Genomic DNA, 6,000 nt, shown 5'->3' on the forward strand with positions numbered 1-6,000 from the left:
ATTACATGTACGTTGACCATATGTACACATTAACTTAATCGGCTATGATATGGGGCGATAACATTTTTTATCAATGTTTTTGCAGGATATGTAACAAATAACAGCCTATTTGTGGGTTTTTGCACTGATTATTTGAGATAATTTGCCGCCATCTTTTATGCATTCCACACACCACTCACAGTTTCTTTATTTGGTGTTCTGTGTGTATGGCGACAAATTGGTAAATTTGCACCACTCACCCCTTGTAGCTTCATCCTGATTACATTTTATCTGGCTAAGTGTAATGTAGTAGTATATTAAATACACACATCTTTGTTTGCAATGCTTATTCACATCTTTAGAGATTTACTTACAAAAAAAGTAAACATTTGTATGACTTATATGTAATTATTGTCAATTTTGGTGCGGTGGTGGGTAGGGGGGTAGGAAACTACAGAGAAACTTAACTTGGCTGTGAAACATATGCTTTATTCTTTCTTGTTGATATATCAATGAATGAATTATAACAAAATATATGTACAACAATTAATTTTGAAATATTCATGCACAATCAAATAAAGGGTTTTACTGTTCTCTGCACAAGAAATCGGCAATGTGAACAAATTGGCACCCTATCATCCCTACCTTTAATTGTAGAGAGTAGGTATCCTTCTATATTGAAAACAATTCCAAAAGTAAGACTCATAATAAGTTGTTTACTGAGGAAAAGGAAAAAAAAATGCATTTATTAATAATTCCGTATGATGTGATAATATCTCAATGATTTGTTTATAATCATAGTACTAGTGTATCACTGTATGCATACATAAAAACGATAAGTAATGCTTATATTTATTAGTGAAACAGGACAGATTATTTATATTTAGATTATTTAGATATCCATGTACTAATCTTCATGCGGGGATCTAGAAAGGAGGGGGTCAGGGGATCTGGACCCCCTCATCGGGAAAATTGGAGCTTATTAAATTTACATAGTAAATTTTTTTAAAATTGGCCTAGGACCCCCTACAGAAAAAATTAGCTACGCTTATGAAGTTCTCTACCATAACCGCATTTTTACACAAAAGGGGTGAATAAACCCGGGTTTTAAACTATTACTGGTGGTGAAATACCTTAGGGTTCAAACGCATCAGGTGGAAATGCACCAGGGCAAACAAAATCACTTAGATCCGCGAAGCACACTGCATTATTACTAGTCTATTTAGATATTCTGTGTAAAAGTAAATACAAATAATTATTTAGTTAGGTAGGGAGAAGTGAACATAGCATTTATTTGTATATAACAGCATGTACGTATGATTTTTATTTAGAACAGTTTGATGTCGCTAGGATACATATTTTCAGATCCATGATTTGATTGGTTAATTTAGATATTGAATCTCGAATTTCGAATCTCGAATCTCGTATTTCGAATCTCGTATTTCGAATCTCGAATCTCGAATGATCCTTCTCGGCTTTCGTAATTCTGGACTTATTCCGTCAATTGATACCGACTTAGAAGTCCGTCAGGGAATAAGGTAGACATTATTCTGCAGGACCATCCCGATTATCACGACTATGTACACCAGGCGCTTGTGGATGCTTGCATTAATTGTGGACTAGAACAACATAATGTAAAACATTTGACCTTAATAAGCACCAAAGGTGGGTTCGGTTTTGAGACTCTAATATCAAAACTTCTACAATATTGGGGCATGTCAGGTAAACAGCAGCAGCAGAAAAGGTCAAAAGCTGTCAAATAATATTTTAGATTATACATGTGTGTTTTATTTATACCTATTGATAACTGTAAGCAAATGCAACCAAGAATATAATGCAATTTTCAAAATTGTAAAATTACTGGTGTGTCATAAAAAATAAAATCATTTTTTTTTTAAAATAAATTGTCGAATAAAATTGATGATGGGTCAAATCGTTGGTTTTCTTGGCACCTATTAGCAAACAAATTTGTATTTTGAAATTTAATGAAAATACTAGAGCAAAGCTCGTTGCAAGTATTTTTTCCGTTGCTTACCTAGATAGTCTTTAACCTGACACAGTTACTGACCCACATAGAATTGATATGGAGATTGTTTATATATATACTTTGCATTTACTAATAGGAGAATATTTTCTGGGATATGACTTTTCATTTTAAAGAGGTTCGTTCCTCTGTTTATGGGTAGCCATTTTGGGTCACCTCTATTTTGGAAATTATGCATCATATATTGATTCTACCCATGAACTCATATTTTATAATGCAAAATAAACTATTTTAAATAAAAAAAGTAAAGGAAAAGTTACATATTTACAGAGTCTAGTATGGGACTATATTTCATAAATATCACTTAGATCCGCGAAGCACACTGCATTATTACTAGTCTATTTAGATATTCTGTGTAAAAGTAAATACAAATAATTATTTAGTTAGGTAGGGAGAAGTGAACATAGCATTTATTTGTATATAACAGCATGTACGTATGATTTTTATTTAGAACAGTTTGATGTCGCTAGGATACATATTTTCAGATCCATGATTTGATTGGTTAATTTAGATATTGAATCTCGAATTTCGAATCTCGAATCTCGTATTTCGAATCTCGTATTTCGAATCTCGAATCTCGAATGATCCTTCTCGGCTTTCGTAATTCTGGACTTATTCCGTCAATTGATACCGACTTAGAAGTCCGTCAGGGAATAAGGTAGACATTATTCTGCAGGACCATCCCGATTATCACGACTATGTACACCAGGCGCTTGTGGATGCTTGCATTAATTGTGGACTAGAACAACATAATGTAAAACATTTGACCTTAATAAGCACCAAAGGTGGGTTCGGTTTTGAGACTCTAATATCAAAACTTCTACAATATTGGGGCATGTCAGGTAAACAGCAGCAGCAGAAAAGGTCAAAAGCTGTCAAATAATATTTTAGATTATACATGTGTGTTTTATTTATACCTATTGATAACTGTAAGCAAATGCAACCAAGAATATAATGCAATTTTCAAAATTGTAAAATTACTGGTGTGTCATAAAAAATAAAATCATTTTTTTTTTAAAATAAATTGTCGAATAAAATTGATGATGGGTCAAATCGTTGGTTTTCTTGGCACCTATTAGCAAACAAATTTGTATTTTGAAATTTAATGAAAATACTAGAGCAAAGCTCGTTGCAAGTATTTTTTCCGTTGCTTACCTAGATAGTCTTTAACCTGACACAGTTACTGACCCACATAGAATTGATATGGAGATTGTTTATATATATACTTTGCATTTACTAATAGGAGAATATTTTCTGGGATATGACTTTTCATTTTAAAGAGGTTCGTTCCTCTGTTTATGGGTAGCCATTTTGGGTCACCTCTATTTTGGAAATTATGCATCATATATTGATTCTACCCATGAACTCATATTTTATAATGCAAAATAAACTATTTTAAATAAAAAAAGTAAAGGAAAAGTTACATATTTACAGAGTCTAGTATGGGACTATATTTCATAAAAGTCAAGAAAAAATGAATCCCAATTATTGGCTTAAATTAGCTTATTTCATGCCATATCTCAAATTTTACATAATGGACACATACTTTTGGGGTTTTAGTTTCTGAAATTTGAAGATTTTTCTGACAAGTTTATCATAATTTGAGAAAAAGTTTGAGACTTTTAAATAATTTTTTTTTCATGTTAAATCGGTAATGGATAAATACAGCGTTTTATCAGTGCAAAAAGGTCAAAATATCAATAAGGTGAAAAAATTGTAACATTTTTCTTTATGATAATTTTAATTTTATTTATTTTAAATACATGTAGTTTCTATTTTCTTTTGATGCCATAGTTCATTGCGATAATAAAATATAGAGGGAAAAGCGATTTATTTGCAATCTGCACATTAAGTGCAGAAAGTTCATATTAGATACACCGTAGCGCCAAATGAAGCATATAGACCCCAAAAGTTTGTTTTGAATTTTGGTTAAACTATGTGTGTAGATTTTTAAAAAATGCTTTAGAAAAAAACTTTAAGACTTTTGATCGCAGGATCCAACGTCCTTAATTGCATTGTCAACAATTTTTTTTTCAATTTCATTAATTGAGTGAATTGAACACAGAAAAAAAAAACATTTTTGGAAAATTAAATTAACTGTGAATAAATTTTGAACCCTGAAAATAATAAGATAACTGGCCTACCAATTAACCTACTATAATTTACTTCTCCCACAAATGGTATAGGGAAGCCGAAAGAACTGTTGCTGTAGTTTGTTGGTTGAATATATGATCACAATATATTGCAAGAAATAAGACGTACATACGCTAAGCTTACAAGGATTATCAATGAAGTGATCTAATTATGTCTACATTTACAGCATCTACTCTGAGTACTTTGAAAACTTGAAATCTAAAAAGGAGAATACTGTAGTGCCAGGTTGCCGCCTTATTGTTTTTTAGAAACCAGCAAGACAGCAGTACTGTTGTTTAATGTATTTTCAATTTTACATTTTCATTATATCAGAGATACATTCACTGTACTAATTTGTATTGCTATAAATCAATTAATAATCAATAAAAGAATTCTTACTCAAAAAGATAATAATTAAATACAAAATTGCCGGGAATGGGGACGAACATACAATCGTAATAATATAGGCCTAAAGCTACAGTAAATACGTCATAAACAATGCTTAGTTACCGACCTGTGTTTATGGTAGCTTGTTTCGTTTAGAAAAGAAAATTGTTTCGTTTAGAAAAGAAAAGTCTTTGGATACACTAATAAACGTTCACAATTTGTCAATGGATTGATAAATAAATAATTACAAACCTTAAACAGAGACACAACTCCTTTCTGGTCTCGCTATCATTTTATCAACCAAAAAGCTTCTGGGTCATATTGCTCATATGATGATGCACAAATAATCAAGTTGACTTTATCCCCCAAATAGTGGCGTATCTCTGATCTTTGAGGTTAAATTTTAACTCAAAACAAAAACTGTTAAAAGTGTATCATTTTATATTCCAAAAAGGATGTTCTTTTTATCAACGTTCTGTTTAAAACTCGATTTGGCCTGTCTGCGACATGCTTGAGTGATTATGTAACAATTTATAAAAATAATAAAAATATGATACAAAAAAGCCTTCATGTTGTCGCGGTTTACTTATTGATTTTTGCAAATATGTCTTTAATTTAATTTAAATTAAAAGCGTTGTTTTAGAGACAGTTTTCTTACATGCATATATTATATTAATTTGACATGGTTGGGTATTTTTTTCTTAATTGATGATATAACATGTACAGGCTTATCTAAGGACGATATTGAATTGGGGAGACAAATGGTCGATAAATTGAGTATTCATTATCGAAATGAGGCGATATTAGATACAAGAAGTTAACTGCAATTTAAGTAATCTTCATATAAAAATAATAAGGAGAATGCATGTTGTGGCTTTTGTGTTTCAAATATGTGTTTTAGTTAAGCAGAAAAAAATTTTAAATGCCAGTCAGATATCCCTCTGATAGAATGTAAAAAAATCGAAAGTGGTCCCTGTATGTTACATATCCCTGACTAAGAGCGTATATAAAGGCTTTAAAGCGATGATACACAAATACTTTAAACAAATAAACATCAATATGAATATAAATATAAACATTCCATTCTTTTGGGGGGAAGTCGTCGGTATTTAATTTGTCTGCACAGTCTTGGTGTCTTATAGGACCAACGGCATCCAAAAATAAGTATTCAATGCTTAAAGGGTGTTTGTATCTGGCCACTCTGAACAACAGTTTTACAAATTTCATTGTTTTGTTCCAACTCCTAACTCTTGATATTGTCAACAAACGCTGTCATGTTTACTGTGCATATTTATTGATTAATCTGTCATTTAGATAAAACAAAGCAATGAATAATTCTGACGGAGATAATTGAAATAAATGTATCACATATTTTAAATCATAATGATGTATGAATTATATTAATAATGTATCCAAATAATATAATTTATATCTTCATCGGAATTAATTTTAATTTA

Source organism: Crassostrea angulata, chromosome 4 (genome assembly GCF_025612915.1).
Source record: "Crassostrea angulata isolate pt1a10 chromosome 4, ASM2561291v2, whole genome shotgun sequence".
Lineage (NCBI taxonomy): Eukaryota > Metazoa > Mollusca > Bivalvia > Ostreida > Ostreidae > Magallana > Magallana angulata.